Genomic DNA, 20,825 nt, shown 5'->3' with positions numbered 1-20,825 from the left:
TATTTTCTGCAAGTACACTTACATTTTCTGAGCCACCATCAGTTTTGAGGAACAGTCGCCGGACCCGAAACGTGAACTCTGTTTCCTCCTCCACAGAAGCTGCCAGACCTGCTGAGCTTTTCCAGCAACTTTGTTTTTGTTCCAGGAGAAACAAGAGGCACATTGTAAACGAAAGAAGTTATAACATCAAAGATACATGGATCATTCTCTGAACTATTCAAGAAGAGTGGATAGTTGAATCCTGCAGCAATTGCAGGGGATGTTACGAATGCAACTCAGATGGATAGTTGAACTGTCGGTTCCAATTTTCTTAGTTTTGAAGGTCGGTTGAGATTCTGTCATTCTGATTTTATTCAACTGTGACAGAATTCTGGCAATCAGAAAGGCACAATCACTTTACCTGCATGCAGAGGGTAACTAGGGAAAGTTCTTCAGCTGTGAACTTCACATGAAACTGACACTTGTTTTCAAGTTCACTGACACGGATACCTTAGCCCACTGGCACAAGTGAGAACCTCAGTCTCCTTGCGGGTTTTAATACAGTTTAAACAGACTTTTTAACCCCTGTCTTCAAAAGGGGGAAAACAAAATTTCTCAGCAGTTTGGACATAGCCCATAGCTATTTCTGGTCACATCGTCCCCTCTCTAGAAAGCATATTTTGACATTGCAAGCAAAAAGTAGCCAAAGCACTTTGGGATTCTGAGCTGCGATCATGACAGCCTCCAGAAAGGGAGGCCACAGCACAGTAGCAGCTGTGACGCGAGAAGGGACCCTTACACCAGTGACTAGAGCACATCTCCCTCACAGGGATTCTGGCACAGCCTCCCCGCACCCCTCATTCCTGCTGCCTGAAGAACTGCGGGCAATTGTGAAACTCAATATTGCCTAAGGGAAAATGAGGTTCTTTGGACTTATGATAATAAAATGTGAGGCTGGATGAACACAGCAGGGCAAGCAGCATCTCAGGAGCACAAAAGCTGATGTTTCGGGCCTAGACCCTTCATCAGAGAGGGGGATGGGGAGAGGGAACTGGAATAAATAGGGAGAGAGGGGGAGGCGGACCGAAGATGGAGAGTAAAGAAGATAGGTGGAGAGAGTATAGGTGGGGAGGTAGGGAGGGGATAGGTCAGTCCAGGGAAGACGGACAGGTCAAGGAGGTGGGATGAGGTTAGTAGGTAGCTGGGGGTGCGGCTTGGGGTGGGAGGAAGGAATGGGTGAGAGGAAGAACCGGTTAGGGAGGCAGAGACTTGTTGGACTGGTTTTGGGATGCAGTGGGTGGGGGGGAAGAGCTGGGCTGGTTGTGTGGTGCAGTGGGGGGAGGGGACGAACTAGGCTGGTTTAGGGATGCAGTAGGGGAAGGGGAGATTTTGAAGCTGGTGAAGTCCACATTGATACCATATGGCTGCAGGGTTCCCAGGCGGAATATGAGTTGCTGTTCCTGCAACCTTCGGGTGGCACCATTGTGGCAGTGCAGGAGGCCCATGATGGACATGTCATCTAGAGAATGGGAGGGGGAGTGGAAATGGTTTGCGACTGGGAGGTGCAGTTGTTTGTTGCGAACTGAGCGGAGGTGTTCTGCAAAGCGGTCCCTAAGCCTCCAAGATAATAAAACGTGAGGCTGGATGAACACAGCAGGCCAAGCAGCATCTCAGGAGCACAAAAGCTGACGTTTCGGGCCTAGACCCTTCATCCGTCAGCTTTTGTGCTCCTGAGATGCTGCTTGGCCTGCTGTGTTCATCCAGACTCACATTTTATTATCTTGGAATTCTCCAGCATCTGCAGTTCCCATTATCTCCGGTCCCCAAGCCTCCGCTTGGTTTCCCTGGGGAAACCAAGCGGAGGCTTGGGGACCGCTTTGCAGAACACCTCCGCTCAGTTCGCAACAAACAACTGCACCTCCCAGTCGCAAACCATTTCCACTCCCCCTCCCATTCTTTAGATGACATGTCAATCCTGGGCCTCCTGCACTGCCACAATGATGCCACCCGAAGGTTGCAGGAACAGCAACTCATATTCTGCCTGGGAACCCTGCAGCCATATGGTATCAATGTGGACTTCACCAGTTTCAAAATCTCCCCTTCCCCTACTGCATCCCTAAACCAGCCTAGTTCGTCCCCTCCCCCCATTGCACCACACAACCAGCCCAGCTCTTCCCCCCCACCCACTGCATCCCAAAACCAGTCCAACCTGTCTCTGCCTCCCTAACCGGTTCTTCCTCTCACCTATCCCTTCCTCCCACCCCAAGCCACACCCCCAGCTACCTACTAACCTCATCCCACCTCCTTGACCTGTCCGTCTTCCCTGGACTGACCTATCCCCTCCCTACCTCCCCACCTATACTCTCTCCACCTATCTTCTTTACTTTCCATCTTCGGTCCGCCTCCCCCACTCTCCCTATTTATTCCAGTTCTCTCTCCCCATCCCCCTCTCTGATGAAGGATCTAGGCCCGAAACATCAGCTTTTGTGCTCCTGAGATGCTGCTTGCCCTGCTGTGTTCATCCAGCCTCACATTTTATTATCTTGGAATTCTCCAGCATCTGCAGTTCCCATTATCTCTGATTCTTTGGACTTATGTCCAACCTGATTTACACAGTGCAGTTTGAGGACAGAGAAATCAATGGGACAGTGAGCTGGAGAACGAAAACTGCAAGCGTCCTGCTCACACAGTGAACAGATGTGTTCAGCAGAGCAGTTATCTATTCTGGGTTTACACTCTCCATGTCTCACAATCTAGTGATGATCACACGATGAACAGCAAATACAATACACTCATTTGAAAGAAGGGTGTGACTACAATTCACTACATTGAAAGGAGTACGTGTAAAAATCACTGCCTCACTTCACCATGTTCCTCTTCAAAGCAAATTGGGAAACTTTCAAAACTTCAAATGGTTTCACAGTTTAATCATAAGGAGTTTCCTATTTTAAGACTGAAGTGACAGGAACATCTTGGAGGGCCACGAGCCTGCGGAATTCTGTTCTCCAAAGAGCAGTGAAGGCAGGGTCATTAAATAGTTTTCAGGGAGAGGTAGACAGGCTCTTGATTAACAAAAGGGGCCAGGCAGGAAAGTAGACTTAAGGCCACATGTAGATCAGCCATGATCTTACTGAACAGCAGGACAGGTTCAAGGGCTGAATGGCCTATTTCAGCTCCTAATTTAAATGACTGATGAACAGTTCAATTACAAGTCAGCATGTAGCACAGTAGGAGGCCATTCATCCTGTCACTCCTGTGCCGTCTCAAGCTACCACAATTATTATTGGCTACGTTTTCCAGTCTTTCCCAGTGCCTTGGCGAATTGATCCCACACAAGTATTTATGCAATTCCCTCTTGGAAAGTTACTTTAAACCTGTTTACACTGCCCTTTCAGCCAGTGTTTTCCAGTGCAAACAAAAAAAAGTGTTCCTCGTCTCCTCTTGCCTTCTGTGGCAAGGGCTGTAATTCTGAGTTGTCTGATGTATTGACCGTCTTGCCACTCAAGACTGTTTCTACCTCAGTGAAACCCTTCATTTGTATCAGACCGTATTGCAACAGAGTGAGGGAAATGATAGGCATGTTGTAGAGTTTAAAAGATGTACAGCACGGAAACAGACTCTGGCGTCCAACTCGTCCATGCCAACCAGATATCCCAAATTAATCTAGTCCAATTTCCCAGCATTTGGCTCATATCCCTCTAAGCCCTTCTTATTCATGTACCCATCCAGATGGCTTTTAAATGTTATAATTGTACCAGCCTCCATCACTTCCTCTGGCAGCTCATTTCATACACACACCACCCTATTTCCTTGCCCTCTAGCTTTGGACTCCCCACCCCAGGGAAAAGACCTCAGCCATTTACTCTATTCATGGTTCTCATGATTTTTTAGACGTCTACGAGATCACCCCTCAGCCTCCGATGCTCCAGGGTAAATAGGCGAAGCCTATTCAACCTCTCCCTACAGCTCAAACCCTCCAAACCTGGCAACAGCTTTGCAAATCTTTTCTGAACCCTTTCAAGCTTCATAACATCCTTCCGATAGAAGGGTGACTACAGTAGAATGCAGCATTCCAAACATGGCCTAATCAACGTCCTGTACATGACCTTACAACTCCTGTACGCAATGCACTGACCAGAGCAAGAGTACCTTCAGATTAAGTTGGAGTGGATAACCTGAAACTCTCTACCTCCCTGCTTCTTTCTGAATGATGCTCCTTAAGGCCTCTTTCATTGATGGGGTTTCCAGTTCATTCTCACAAAGCTCTGCTGTGTGCTCAGTGCATGATCTATTGGTAATGCTCCCCCTTTGAACATGTAGTGGCGGGATGGGGGTGGATTGGGAGTGGGATTACTAAAAGGGAGGCACTGATCAGAGACAAAGTGTGGCGCGTGCTACCCACTAAATCCTGCGATGAGCTGAACAGGGAAACAGAATCAGAAATGGCTGGAAAATCTCAGCAGGTCTGGCACATCTGTGGAGACACAAACAGTGTTAATGTCATGAGCTGAACGGAGAAAAGCTGGTTCCCATGTCTCCCAGACCGAGGAAGGGGGTTATTCAAGCAACGTTGTGGATTGGACTGGGTGACCCAGAGAGGTCATACGGCCAGGCAAGGAACACTGGGGGAGGCGTGGGGTCAAAGGTTTGCTTATCTCCCCTTGATGTTTGAACCTGGAGGGCAGCAGAGAAAGATGTGGGGTGGGGGGGGGGTGGTGTAGGGTGTGGGGTGGGGGCAAAACTGTTTTCTGTGAGGGATCAGAACTTGAAGTGTCAGATTTGAAATGCCAGCTGAGCCTACCTCAGAGAGCAAACTGTCCAAATTAATTCTTCCAGCAAGAGCCTGGAAATCTGATTAACTATTTCACTGCAGAAACTAAATTCTGTTAACTTACATATGAAATGCAAGCACACGGATCGTTGGCTGATAATCAGTTCAATTTATCATCAGACCACTTTCCCAATAAGTTTCCAAAAGACTGGAGAAAGCCATTTGTGGAGGCTCCCACTCAATCCACTTTAGAATCATAGAATACCAAGTCCACACCAACTCTCTGAAGAGCATCCCAATCAGAGCCAGCCCCATTTGCTATCCTTGTAACCCTGCATTTCCCATGGCTAACCAACCCAGCCTGCACATCCCCAGGCACTATGGCCAATTTAGCATTGGCACTCCACCTAAACTGCACATCTTTGGACTGCAGGAGGAAACCGGAGCACCCCAGAGGAAATGCTTGCAGACAAAACAAGAAAGTGCAAAATCCACGCAGACAGTCCCCTGCGCTGTGAGGCATCAGAGCTGACCACTGAGCGGCCATTATCAAATTGGAGTACTTGAAACTAGAAACAAATTATACTTCCTTGGTATCACTGGCGAGGCCTGCAATAGTTGTTCATCTTAAATTGCCTTTGAAATGAATGACTTGCCAGACCCATTCCAAAGGGCACTTAAGAGTCAACAGCATTTCTGTGGGTCTGGAGTCACAGGTAAAGATGGCACATTTCCTTCCTCAAAAAGGCATGTGTGAATGAGTTTTTTTTAACAACAAATAGCAATAGTTGCCATGGTCACCATGATCGAGCCTAGCTTTCAATTCCAGAGTTATTTGTTGAGATGAAATTCCACCAGTTGCCATGGTGGGGTTTGAACTCAGGTCCCCAGGATATCAGTCTGGGCCCTAAGACTAATATTCGAGGCTAGCCATCACATCTTCAACAATTTCTTTTGGGTGGAAGGGCTGGGAGGAGGGTTGACATGGAGTAAAACTTTTTCACTTTGGAAAGACCTAGAACAGTTCACCTGAAAGACGAACTGGAAACACATTCTTCACGAACTTTTGAAAGGCAATTGGACGAGCACCGAAGATGAGCAGTAGGGGAGTTAGCATCACCGAAAAGAGTAGTAAATGTGAGGGGCCTGTGACAAGCGGCCAGCATCAATGAGAAGAGATGAGAACCCTCTGACAGGCTGCCAGCGTCACTGAGAGGAGTGGGTGAAAGCCCTGTGTCAGGCAGTCAGCAACAGGATGGAGGGCTGTGAAATATTAGGAGAAATTGAAGTGGAGAGATAGATAAGACAGTAGCAGATTTAACAGGCTTAAAATCTGCAATCGCAGAGAAAAGAGTTGAGGGTTTTTGAAGGAGGCAAGGAAGGAAGTATCAATGACCCTGGCAGTAAATTTCCAGTCCTCTGTCTGCATTTGAGGTGCCAGTGGAAAGACTGATATTGTCCCATTATTAAAAAATACAGGAACAAATTGATATTCCAGGGCATTACAATCCAGTCAGTCTAACCTCGATGTTGGGAATGTTGTCAGAAGGAATTAAAAGGGAAAGCAATAAGATTCAGGATTCCACAAGAGGAACACAAAGCATTGTTACTATGAAATAAAAAGTTGAACCATATTTTACCACGGTGGCTCAGGGGTTAGCACTGCTGCCTCACAGCGCCAGGGAACCGGGTTCATGTCTCACCCTCGGGCAACTGCCTGTGTGGAGTTTGCACATTCTCTCTGCAGCTGCGTGGGTTTCCTCTGGATGCTCTGATTTCCTCCCATAGTCCAAAGATGTGCAGGGTAGGTGGATTAGCCATGCTAAATTGCCCATAGTGCACGGTAAGTAGATTAGACATGGGAAAATCTAGGGGAATGGGTCTGGGTGGGATGCTTGTTGGAACATCTTTGCTCTTTGGTGTTGGCTTATTGGACTGAATGGCCTGTTTCCACACCGTAGGGATTCAATGAATACTGAGGGTGGGAATATATCTATTGGATATGGGAGAACACAGGTTCATCAGAAATAGTCAGCATGGATTTGTTAAGGGACTGTCTTGTTTGACAAATTTGATCAATCTATGTGAGGAGGTAACCAGTTGCTGAGGGTCATTCATTCGATATGGACTTTAGCAAGGCTTTTGATAAGGTGTCACATGGCTGACTGAACAAGAAGGTAGGAGCCAATGGGATCCAAACCAAAATGGCACATTGATTCAAAATTCGCTGAAAGGCAAGGAGCAATGAGTGATGGTAGAGGAATGTTTTTGAGATTTGAACTGAGATTAGAATTGTTTCCACTTGTGCAGTTCTCAGTGCTAGGGCACATGCTGTGATTGGTGTGCATTAATAATTTGGGCATGAATGGTACAAGGTATGGTCAGGAAGTTTGTGGATGACGCAGAAGTTGGTAAATAGTGAAATCACTATATACGATATCAATTCAGGACAATACCAATGGACTGGAACAGCAGTGGGAAATGTAATTCAATCCAGATAAGTGTGAGGTAATGTACTTGGAGAGGGCTAATGAATCAAGGGACTGCACTGCTGCCTGGGCATAAAGTGGTGGGACTATGAGAAAAGATTCAATAGGCTGGGATTGATTTTGTCGGAGCAATGAAGTTTAAGGCAGGGAGGGGGGAGGCTGATAGAGATGTACAAGATTGTGAGTGACATAGACAGTGTGGATAGGAAAGCACTTTTTTCCATTAGTAGTGGAGTCAATAACAAAAAGACATAACCTTCTACTGCTTACCCTAAATATAATAGAATAGCTGTGGAGAATTTTTTTTTCCCACCTAGAGGGCTGGTGGAAGTCCGAAGTTCACTCCCTGAGAGGGTGGTTGAGTCAGAAACTCTATTAACAATTAAACAATTTGAAGTATTCACTTGCCCCGGGCTATGGGTCAACTCAAGGAATGAATTGCTTGAAAACATTGCTGAAAGAATGCTCCCTTGTTTTCTGATTGAAATTTCTAAGCCAAGAGCTATCGCACCTTCTCCAAAGGTGAACATGGGGCAGATTCTTTCAGCAAGGGAGATGCAGAAAAGTAGACGTGAAGCATGTCAGATCAGCATTGACCCTATTATAGAGTTATAAAGTCACACAGCACAGAATCAGACCTTTCGGTCTAACTAGTACACACCAACTATGTTCCCAAACTAAGCTAGACCCACCCACCTACATTTGGATCATTTCCCTCGAAATCTTTCTTATCCATTGACTTGTCCAATTGTGTTTTAAACATTGTAACTGTACCCCCATCCACCACTCTCTCTGGAAGTTTATTCCACATACCAACCACCCATTGTGTAAACAGGTTGCTCCTCATATCCTTTTTAAATACCTTTCCTTATCTTAGAAGTATTGCCCCCAGTTTCAAACTCAGCTACTTTAGGGCATGTGTTTTTGCTCTTCAGTTTATCTATGCCCCTTATGATTTTATAAACCTTTATAAGGTTCCCCCTCAATCTCCTACAATCTAGTGAAAAAATGCCCCAGGCTATCCAGCATGTCCTCATGACTCAAACCCTCTACTTCTGGCAACATTCCTGGTAAATCTTTTCTGAACCCCCTCCAGTTTAATAACATCCTTCCTGTAAGTGGATGATTCGAACTATTGGATGGCAGAGTAGGTTCGAGGGGAGGAATGGCCTACTCCTGTTCTATTTCAGTCTTATGACTCTTGATGGTTAAAAACAGTCAGAAAATAACTACCTTCTTTTTAAAAAGAGGCCTGCGGCCTTTTGTGTGTCAAGGAAGCGACAGGCAACGTTCTGTTAATGCAACCACATTCAGACTCTGGGATATACTGCAGACATAATAGACAGGATGTGGTCTGAGAGTTTTACTGGGAATGGGTCTGGAGTCTGTCAGGGATCCTAATTAAGTGAAGTGTAATCTTTTGCAGTGACATTAGAGGAGATAACAGATCATTTTAAATATAATTTTATTGGGAATTGGGTATCTACGGCTGATTCCGAGTTTCTAATCTATTTGAAAACTTTACGCAACACCATGTAGTGAAGTTGAGATTGTTTTCAGCCACTCATTTAACATATCTGAAATCGTCATGGCAAAGACTTGACTGATCTTGATGAGTAGGCCATAAATCTCATGAGAGTGATTCACTTCCAACTTTGGGCTGTGATATGCTTTCCTGTGATTGCCATAGCAGCTGTAAACATCTGGTGTCCTATGTCTCCTTTATCTGGCTAGAGGTCTGCAAGACGAGGGAGCTTCCCACTTCATTGGCTGCTGACCCTTCAAGGACATTGCAAGGTCAGGAGGGGACATCACTGTCAAATTGCGCACCCTTTATTTCCATGCCTTCCATGAAGTTGGGACAACATCGAACTGAATCTCGAATCAGTCAAAGACTATGGCCTCATGTCCACAACTCTTCAAACTTTAGCCATTTCTCAAACTAAGAGGTCTGACTTGAGCTGACATTTCACTAGATGGATCTGCAGGCCTTTCTGTGAGATGCTCTCACAAGGCCTCACTTGCTGGAGAGGTGACAAAGTGCTCTGTAGTGTGCATGGAGATGCAGGGGGTTTGGGTTGAGGAGAACGAGGGGATAATCTGATTGAGGTGTTCTGTGTTATAAAAGGATTAAATGAGGGAACCAGAGAGTGACTAAGTTAAAGAGCAAGGTGTATTCTTCTCACCTTGTCACCAGTTATCTTAGGATGGAAATCAAGAAGCATTTCCCATGCCTGAAACCTGGAATTCTCCCACCCACATACCAAGGGCAATTGCGAATTTTGGGATTAGTATTCATAAACTTTAATTGGGCAAGAGTATCGAGGGATATGGAGAAGAGGTGAGAGGGTGGAGTTGGGATAAAGCTGATGTGAACGAACAGCAGAGCTGGTTAAAGGCTGAATGGTCTCCTCACCTGGTGTTCTTGTGATCTTGGCTAACATTCACCCCTCAACCTATACCACATTTATCCAGTCTATCTGTACCCACATGATCTCCCACATTCTGCACTTCATGTCAGTACATTCAAGGTTCACAGCAAATTTACTGCAAGTCTACATCCTCTATCGCCCTGGTTCCTACATTGACTCTCGGCCACCATTCCATTATTTTCCTCCTCATTTTTAAGTCCAAAATCTCTATAACCTCCCTGATCCCCAGAACCCTCTGAGATACCTGTATTCCTCTGACTCTGGTCAATTTTCACTTTCCTAGTCATCATTCCTGCATCATTGGCAGCTGTGCATTTAGCAGCCAAGAACCCAAATTCTGGATTGTTCCCCTTTTCATGTAACTCAAACATAACTTACTATCTAAATGGAGTGAAACTTCAGAATGCTACAGTGCAGAGGGATCTGGGTGTCCACGTACATGGGTTAGTACACAGAAACAGCAGGTAATATGGAAGAAAACTGAAATTCTAGCATTTATTACTAAAGAAATAGAACATAAAAGCGTTGCTGCCATTGTACCAGAGAATTGCGAGACTGTACCTGGAGTATTAGGTGTAGTTCTGGCCCCCCTACTTGAGGAGAGATGTAATTGTATTGGAGGTAGTTATGAGGAGGCTGACTCAATTAATTTCAGAGATGAGGGTTTTGCTTTATGAAGAGAAATTGAGCAGTTTAGGTGTTTGGAACAATGAGAGAGTTCTCATTGAGGTACATATGTTCAAGAGAATTGACAAAGTAGACGCAGAGAGGATGTTTCCTCATGTAGGGCAACCTAGATCAAAAAGTCATCATTTTAGGACAAGGGCTAGCAGATTTAAAACAGAAATGGGGAGAAATAACTTCTCTCAGAGTGAATCTGTGAAATTTACTACCCATCACTACAGTTGAGCATTGGCTAAATGTAAGGAAGGAATGAGCAGATCTTTAATTAGTAATGGATCAAAGGGTTACGGAGAACAGGCAGTTGAGTGAGTGTTGAGACTGAGATGAAATCATCCATGATTGTAATAAGTGGCAGAACATGTTTGCAGGGCTGAATGGCCTATAACTGCTCCTCGTTCTCATGTTCCAATATCTCCTTACAGGGCTTGAGGGCCATACTTTGATTGTTTTTGTGAAACATCTCAGAATTGAGTCATAGGCAAAGGCTGTGGCGTGCTGCCCCTGGTTATTGGGCCTTTGATGTACCGTCAATGGTCCAAACCTGGTCAATGAGGTTTTATTACGTTAAAGTTGCTCTGTAAATACATGTCATTGCATAATGACAGACACACTTTGTTGCAGTAGAAAATGCAGCACACATCAAGACATTACCTGAGACGCTGTGAAATGCTTTGGGGAACAAATGTCCAGGCACACCTCAAATTATTCACCTTTGTACCCAGTTGAGGGCTTCAGGTACAGCCCTCAGGGGGCACGTTGTAAAGCGTAGAAACATTCTAAAAATGTAAACGTTGGATTGAGCCAATCAATCTGGAATTTGTGGCAGACAATGAAGGAAGCCTGATGTTTCATGAGGTTATAGAGCACCTCAAATTTCACTGGAAAAATTGCTAAGTTGGTGGAATGTGGAAATTCTGCACCAATTAGAGTGGCATGGTAGCTCAGTGGTTAGCTCTGCTGCCTCACAGTGCCAGGGACCCAGGTTCAATCTCTGGCTCAGGTGACTGCCTGTGTGGAGTTTGCATATTCTCCCTGTGTCTGCATGGGTTTCCACCGGGTGCTCCAGTTTCTTCCCACAGTCCAAAGATGCGCAGGTTGAGTGGATTGGCCCTGAGAAATTGCCCATAGTCTCCAGGGGTGTGTGTGTGTTGGGTGGATTGACTGCTGGGAGTGGGTCTGGCTGGGATGTTCTTCGGTGGGTCAGCGTGGCAATGGCAAATCTTCGCCAGAACCTTAAGTAAATGGCCTATTTTCACACCGTAGGAATTCTATGAAATTTGCTCACAGCAGGTTCCCACAGATAGCACACCGCTATAATGAGTGGGCAACCTGTGTTCTCCTCCTGCTCGAAGAGGTGAAAGGACATGCTGCCTTCCAGCTCTTTAGGCAGCCAAATGTGGCGAACATGGCACTTTTGGAAGTACTGCTCCCGCTATGGTTGTAGGAACCATGGCACAGGAGGCTTCTGCTAAAAAGCAACTTGGTGGCGATCAGGAAATCTGTCTTTAACAATGTTGATTGAGGGTCAGGAGCCTGGAGGAAACAACCTTGTAGTTTGTCAGCCTAACACCATGGGATAGAATCCCTACATTGTGGAAACAAGCCATTTGGCCCAATGAGTCCACACTGACTCTCTGAAGAGCATCCTGCGCAGACTCACTCTTATCTATCCCTGTAACCCTGCATTTCCCATGGTCAATCCACCTATCCTGCATATCTTTGGACTTTTGGCGGAAACCGGAGCACCCACAGGAAACCTACACAGACATGGGGAGGATGTGTAAACACCACACAGACAGTGGCCTGGGGGTGGAATCGAGCCAAGGTCCCTGGTGCTGTGAGGCAGCAGCGCTAACCACTGAGCCACTGTGCCACCCATGGGGTCTTTCTACACATGGGAAAGCATGGCACTCCCCCAGCCTGGAATGTGTGCACTTGACTCGATGCAGCAAGCTTCTTACTCAGAGGTGAGACTGCTCCACGCTGAGCCACAGCTGACACAGCCTGGCTTTGAAGAAGTTGCAAAACGTAAAGCACAGGGAAGACTGTAAGAGGTGATGATTCCCACGGTGCTAATATGCTGAAAAAGCAGGATGCCACGACAGAGAGTCTCAAGCCCTGATTTTAACCCAATCCACTCTTTCAATGTATCCCAGCCAATTTAAAATTTATAAAAAAGGAGTAAAATGCCCTCCCTGGTCACCAGGCAGTCTAGAATAAAGTCAGGACTTCTAGCTTCCATATGTAGGATTTGAGGAGGATTAGTGGATATGGACAGATTATTGGACATTTGTGAGCAACAATGGGCAGTTCTTACTTGTTACTAATAATGGCAAGTCAGATCAGGGATACCTCTTGCTATGGCAACATGGCCCAAGGAACAGGAAATGACCTCTTTGTTGTCTCATATTGATACCTACTGGCTGCCAGGGGGCCTCAACCATCTTGGATAAGGGTCACTTGTTTACATATGTGTCTCAACTAAAGTAAAGTTCCCTTGAGACTGTCGCCATTAAATATTTCTGGGACAGCGTCAACGCAGGGCTGAATACACAGGAAAGACTGCTCCTACTTTTTAAAATTCAAAGTACCCTCAGAGTAAAGCTGCTCTGTCACCGCCCCCATCAAACATTCTTGGAACACAGGTAACAAGGGGTTACGTACAGACTAAAGGCTCCACACCTCGGTTGAACTCAAAGTAAGTGGAAAGCAAAACTCCCCCAATATCACTCCCATCAAACACCCCAGGGACAGAGACAACAAGGGGAATATTTGTCTTGCTAGTTAACAGGTCATAGCACCATGGACTTCGGGCAGCACAGTGGCTCAGTGGTTAGCGCCAGGGACCCAGGTTCCATTCCACCCTTGGTCAACTATCTGTATGGAGTTTACACGTTCTTCCTGTGTTTGTGTGAGATTCCTCTGGGTGCTCGTTTCCTCCCATAGTCCAAAGATGTGCAGGGTAGGTGGCTTAGCCATGGGAAATACAGGGTTACAGGGATAGGATAAGGCTGGGGTTTGGTCTGAGAGGGATGCTCTTCAGAGCGTCAGTGTGGGCTTGATGGACCAAATGGCCTGTCTCCACATTGTAGTGCTTCTATGATTATCACAACTGAGCCTGGCCTGGTGTCCGAGTGCTAAATTACCACTAATTGAAATTCACTGGTAAAACATGGTCCCTATCCCAGCAGCAGTTCTAGGTACAGTGGCCTGTCTCCACACAGCCCGATGACCGACCCACTGACATTCAAGCCTGCCCTTACCCCAATGTGGAGCATACAAGTAGAACAGGGCAGTAATATTAGCCTGTAATAGCTGTCCTATCTCTTACACGAGCAGTCTGAGACCCTGGGATGAGTGGGCTCAATAAACTGATCGAGAGGACATATGTTGTACAGAGCAGTGTAGCATATAATAGTCTGTAAGTAAAAGAATAAAGCAACAAACTGCTGATGCTGGAGATCTGAAATGAAGACAGAAATTAGAATGCATTAAGTCAGCAGGCCTGGCAGCATCTGTGAAGAGAGAAAGCATAGTTAACATTTTGAATCTGGTGACCCATCTTCAGGACATTCGCACAGGAGTTATGGGTAAAAGTACAGAAGTTGAGTTGAGGATTTTGAGATCAGTCGTAATTTCATTGATTGACAAAGCGGGCATGATGGGCTGAATGGTCTACTCCCCCGACATCTTATGATCACACCAAGCCACATCCACCCCATCACCACAGTGTGAGCTCACCTCGTCTAGTAATGCTACCTCCTCAGCTATCCAGGGTCCAAGACACGTGCATCCCAGGTGAAGCAATAATTTACCGACACTTCACTCAATCTAGCCAACTGTATCATAGAGCCCCCACAGTGCGGAAGTGGGCCGTTCACCCCATTGAGTCCACACTGACCCTCTAAATAGCATCTCACTCAGACCCAACTCTCCACCTTATCCCCTGTAACACTGCAGCCATGGCTAATCCAGCCAGCCTGCACATCCCTGGACAGTATGGGCAATTTAGTACCATCAATCCATCTAACCTGCACATCTTTGGGCCATGGGAGGATACTGGAGCACCTGAAGGAAATCCACGCAGACACGGGCAGAATGTGCAAACTCCATTCAGACGGGTGCATGAGGGTGGAATTGAACCCAGGTCCCCAGTGGTCTGAGGCACAGTGCTAACCACTAAGCCATCGTGCTGCCCCCTGTATATTTGCATCTCATGGTATGGTCTTCCTCTACACAGGGGAGATGAAAGGCAGAATGGGTGACCACTTTGCAGAACACCTATGTTCTGTTGTGTAAATAGTTTGCAGTTGCCTGCCACTTCAACACACCATTGTGTTCCCTGGCCAACATCTCTGTCTCAGGCTTGCTGCGGTTCTCCAGCGAAGCTCAGTGTAAGCTGGGAGAACAGCATCTCATTTTCTGCTTCGGGACCCTGCAACCTTCAGGACTCAGTATCAAGTTCAATAACTTTAGGACCTGAACACTTTCTTCCATGTCTTTACCCGTCCCAACACCCCAGGTGCTGTCATGGACCGCTTTCAGCATAGCCAGCCCATTTTCATCTACTCATCGTCCCCTTTATCAGCTTTTCTACCAGGTTTTACAATCAACCTTTGTCTGTTTAACCATTGTTCTCTCTCTCTCTCTCTCTCTCTCTCTCTCTCTCTCTCTCTCTGTACTCTGTCTCTGCCATTTTTCCTCCTTTACCAATCCTGCCCCCAATCCACCACTCCAGCCTCGGTCTTCAGCATTTTTACTATTTTTTCCTAGATGCTAGCATTTCTGAAGAAGGGTCACTGGACCTGAAACTTTAACTCTGTTCCTCTCTGCACAGATGCTGCTCGGCCTGCTGACTTTCTCCAGCAATTTGGGCTTTCGTTTTTGAGATTTCCAGCATCCCCGGTTCATTCTTTTATTTTACTGCTCCAGTGGAATTATCTACCACAGAGGGAGGCCAAGTCTTTGAATAAATTTGAGAAAGGGATTGATAAAAGGTTAGACATCAAAGGGGAAAGTGCAGATGTGGCACCGAGATGGAGGATCCACCCATCATCAGATTGAACGTTGGAGCAGGCTCAAAGGGCCGATTGCCTATTTCTGCTCCAGGCTTCCATTTTTCTATTCCAATCAACATTCCTTGAGGTTTGTGCATCTCTCACTTCCATTTTCTAGCCTCTAAGGCTCCAAGGTCTGAATATCCCTCTCTAACCTTCACCTTGTCCACTTTGAAAATACTCTGAGGAAATCTTTCCATCATTGACCACATGTTCAGTTGTTTGACATTACGCCTGTGTGCACTCCTTACTGGGAAGGTGTTTGTCTCATTATGTAGCTGTGATGGCAGCTTTGAGTCACAAAAGAGTTTACTCAGTTATGGGTGCTATATAAATGCAGGTGAGTTTGCTGACATTGGCAAAGTTGCATCCCACAACCCGGAGTCCTGCAGTGAGTAGCTCACCTTCTGACTCTGCAGAGTCTGTCCACTATCTACAAGGCTCAGGTCAGGAATACACTCCACTTGCCTGGATGGATGCACCTCCAACACACTCAAGAAGCTCGACATCATTCTGGACAAAGCAGCCCGCTTGACTTGCATTACATCTACAAACATCCACTTCTTCCACCACGATGCTTCTGTAGCAGCGGCGTGTACTGGATGCGGTGGAGAAATTCGCCAAGACTCCATAGACAGCATCTTCCATCTAGAGGGGAGATGGCCGCAGACACCTGGGAGAAACCATCACCTACAGATTCCCAGCTAGACTACTCACCAACCTGACACAGAAGTATCTCCATGCTTTCTCGTCACTGCTCGACTATGGAACATCTTCCTGAACATTACTCTGCAGGCACCGTTCAAAGAGCATTTAGAGATGAACAACAAATGTTGGCCTTGCCACTGGTGTGCTCAACCAGCAAAGGAATGAATTTTAGAATAAAAAGATGCAAATACGAGAATTTCAAATACAACCCATCAAGGGATGAGGTGACAGTTTTGGTCAGTGAACATAAGCAGGACTTAACAAACGTTCAGTGCTGCGGTCATCGAGTCTGAAGGTCACAGATACAGGAAGGAGCATGTAGATAGTGGACAGACTCTGCAGAGTCAGAAGGTGAGCTACTCACTGCAGGACTCCGGGTTGTGGGATGCAACTTTGCCAATGTCAGCAAACTCACCTGCATTTATATAGCACCTGTAACTGAGTAAACTCTTTTGTGACTCAAAGCTGCCATCACAGCTACATAATGAGACAAACACCTTCCCAGTAAGGAGTGCACACAGGCGTAATGTCAAACAACTGAACATGTGGTCAGATACAGGAAGGAGCATTCAACAGCCAGAAGAGTTCGGGTGAAATAATGTGGGGCAAAGAGAGCTTGGCGATAGAGAGGGTGTGCAGCTCCAGACTGAGCAGATCGCCACTTTATGAATCGTCCTATAGGATAGCCCTAACTGGAACCCAAAGGAGAGCATCGTGGTTTATGGCGGCTACCACGGTATCATTTCTCCTGGCTATCTGATGTGAAAAGAAACTAGCTTCTCCCAGAGTATGTAATTATCAGCTGGATAGTGATCTTGTCTCCCATGGGTTCATGCCTCAAACAAAATGGGTACCACTAAGGATTTTACATACAAAATTATTTGCCTGTGCAGGTCGAATGAGACCAGTGGGCACATAATCAATTGAAGAGCAGAAAAGAGCAGCAGGTCCCTGGAGGTGAAATGCCCACAGATGGTTGAAGGTGGATGGACAGGTAAATGTGGCAGGCAGGAAGGCCCACAGGGTACTTTTCCCAGCGGAGGCTTGGGATGTAAGAGCCGAGAGTTGGCGCTGGAATTATATCACGCACTATCTCGGCGGTAGCCGGAACGCTGCAGATAGTTTGTCACTGCGCTAGGGGAAAGATGTTGTTATGCTGGAGAAGGGGCAAGAGGGGATTCACAAAGGCATGGTCTGGACTGGAAAGCTTCAGTTCTGAGGAAAGACTGGATAGGCTAGAGTTGTTTTATTTGGGAACAGTGGAGGATGAGGAGGTGAAATAAAATGTTAAAATGATGAGAGGTCCAGATAAGTCCCTATTCCCCCACAGCTGAGAGGTCCACAGTTGGGGGACAGCGAGATTGAGACAACAGTGTGGTGCTGCAAAGATTTAAGACGAGCGCTTTAAACTGAGATTTGAGGAAAATCTGTCATTCAGATGCTAGCGGGGATTTGATCCTCACTGTGCAAAAGAGTGGTAGCGACAAGCCCTCATTGCATTTAGAGTACTTGGATACATTACAGAGGTGCTGTGGTAACCTCACCCAGCTACTAACCAATAGCTAAAAAGTGGGATGAGGTTGAGTGTCCAATTGTCAGCCCGCATGGGCACCGATGGGCCAAATGGCATGCCTTGCATTCTCAATTTCTATGAAGAACCGCTGCAAGGCAAGATGCCGTGGGACTGAGGGAGTGTTGCACTATCGAAAGTGTCCTCTTTCAAACAAAATGTTAAACCGAGGGCGAATCGGTTCTCCCAGGCAAGCATCAAAAACGGAGCATTCTCACTGGAATCTAGGCCAATACTTGGTCCTCAACCGACAACTAACAAATAAACTGACAATCCAGTGAATATCACAGTGTTGATTCACCTTGTTACTTGCAAATGTACCATATTTCCTATATTAGTGGGACTGCCCATGGTGGGGGGGTGGTGGGTGGGCATGGTTTCTGCCCAGCGAAGATATGCTGTTCACCCTCTGTCTGCAGACGTGGTCAGCAGATCAATAAACGTGAAGTGTTGCATTTTGGGTGGGGATTTCAGGGCAGGACTTATACACTTAATGGTACGATCCCAGGGAGTGTTGCCGAACAAAAAGACCTTGTGGTGCAGGTTCATTGTTCCTTGAAGGTGGAGTCACAGGTAGATAGGGTAGTGAAGAAGGCATTCCTTTTCTGGTCAGTGCATTGAGTACAGGAGTTAAGAGGTCATGTTGCGACTGTACAGGACATTGGTTAGGCCACTTCTGTAGTACTGCGTGTAATTCTGTTCTCCCTGACATAAGAAGGATATTGTGAAACTTGAAAGGGTTCAGAAAAGATTTACAAGGAGTTTGCCAGGGTTGGTGGGTTTGAGCTATAGGGAGAGGCTGCATAGACTGGAGTTATTTTCTCCGGAGCATTGGAGGCTGACAGATGACCTTGTAGAAGTTTATAAAATCATGAAGGGCATGGATAGGGTGAATAACCTAAGTCTTTTTTCCCAGGGTGGGGGAGTCCAAAACAAGAGTGCATAGGTTTAAGGTGAGAGGAGAAAGATATAAGAGGGATAAACGGACAAGTTTTTCATACAGAAGGTGGTGCATGTACGGAATGAGCTGCCAGAAGAGGTGCTGAAAGCTGGTACAATGACAACATTTAAAAGGCATCTGGATGAGAAAAATGAATAGGAAGGGAGAGATTGTAATCAGAGAGATATGAGCGAAATGCTCACAAATAGGACTTGGTTAATTTAGGATATCTGGTCTGCATGGAATAGTTGGACCGAAGGGTCTGTTACCATGCTGTACATCTCCATGACTTTAGGACAGTTTCTGCAATCGTCCAGTCTGGCCTATGTGTTTATCCAGACTCGAAGTGGTGGTCTGGGCGGGGGGCGGTCGGGGAGGGTGGGGAGGTGATGTCTGAGGGTGGTTGGAGGTTGTCCATTGATTGGCTGCGGAATGGGCCCAGGAAACCACTCAATGAGTCAGCTCACCAACCTTTCGAAAGTAGTTCAGGATGGGTAATAAATGTCAGTAACACCTCACATCCCTTGATTGAATGGAGCAGAGTAACATTTCTGAAGGACTTCCTTGATTTGGGAGCTTGCTGAGTTTCCAGATGGAGTAAATTCATGCCTCTGCACTGTGTTCAATGCCTGAAGTGATGAGAGGCAGTGAGGCGAAGAGACCTGGTGTTGAACAAGTTTCAGATAAAGGACGAGGCCTCTCAGGTCTCTTGACCTTCTCTTTCTCACAGTACTGTACCAGACTGACCTACAGGGAGCTACCCAATGTAGCCATCTGTCAGACTCACAGCGTGTTCACAGCCCAGTCTCCATTCCTGGGGATTCACTGCAGCTGCTTCTCACACTCTGAGTGAAGAAATCCTTCCTGGTTTTTATCTGACCTTCCCTCTCTGTTTTTCATTCTTTCCCACAAACACTGCCACTTGCTGCTATTTTACTGGAGTTGGAATTTTGCACAGCAGTCTTGATCCCACTCTCCCAGCAGCCCTGCTAATAATCTCCTCTGGACTGGTTCTGGGAGCATCAGAAAACAAAAAGCAAAAGGCTTGCTCTCATAGAACTGGAAGATAGCCTCAGCTACAGATGGAAGCCGTTCTGCCCATCGTGACCTGTGCTGGATGAGTTAACTATTAGCTCCCCCTTTTGATCCCACATTCCAATACCAGGTCCATAGCCTTGCAAGTTCCAGAGCTTCAGGGGCAGACTAAGATCCTGTCAAATGACCTGATAATTTCTGCCTCAACCACCAAACTAGGCAGAGACTTTCAAACAACCTCTGGGCAAAAAGATGCTACCTCATGTCCCTTTTAATTCTTCAGCTGATCACCTTCAGCCATGCACCCACAGCAACCAACCTCTGCAGTAGGCTCTTCCCAGCCCAATCTATCCATCTTGTTATGTATACCTCAATTAAATCTTCCGTTCTAAGAAAGTGAGCGCTAGCCTGCCCAATCTTTCCTCACAACTGCAATTTTCTATCACAGGCAACATCTATTAGCGGGGTTGAGGTGCTTAGCTTGTTCGTGATAATCTTGGGATCTGTCCATGTGAGACTTGCGCAGTATCAGGGCAGGTTGAGAAATAAGCAAACTGACCTGTTCCGTAGAGGAGAGGATGGTTCGCTTTTACCTGCTGTGCAGCGTACATGAGTAGGAACTGACACAGGCACACACGTGGGCTGCACTGTACCAGGCAGGAGTGAAGCACACCCTGCTGTGTGCTGGACATGTAATGAGGCACACAGACATACATAGGCAGTACAGTTTCGGTCAGCAGTGAATCAATCCATCTTACCCACTGTGTGCTGCATAAAGGAAAGACTCCCTTGTTTGCTCCACACTGCCCTCCAACCCCACCACACTCGGCACCTTCCCCTGCAACCGCAGGAAATGCTACACTTGCCCCCACACCTCCTCCCTCACCCCTATCCCAGGCCCCAAGATGACATTCCACATTAAGCAGAGGTTCACCTGCACATCCGCCAATGTGGTATACTGTATCCATTGTACCCAGTGTGACATCCTCTACATTGGGGAAACCAAGCGGAGGCTTGGGGACCGCTTTGCAGAACACCTCCTCTCAGTTCGCAATAAACAACTGCACCTCCCAGTCGCGAACCATTTCAACTCCCCCTCCCATTCCTCAGATGACATGCCCATCATGGGCCTCCTGCAGTGCCACAATGATGCCACCCGA

Source organism: Stegostoma tigrinum, chromosome 34 (assembly GCF_030684315.1).
Source record: "Stegostoma tigrinum isolate sSteTig4 chromosome 34, sSteTig4.hap1, whole genome shotgun sequence".
Classification (NCBI taxonomy): domain Eukaryota; kingdom Metazoa; phylum Chordata; class Chondrichthyes; order Orectolobiformes; family Stegostomatidae; genus Stegostoma; species Stegostoma tigrinum.
Note: the sequence above shows the minus strand (reverse complement) of the source record.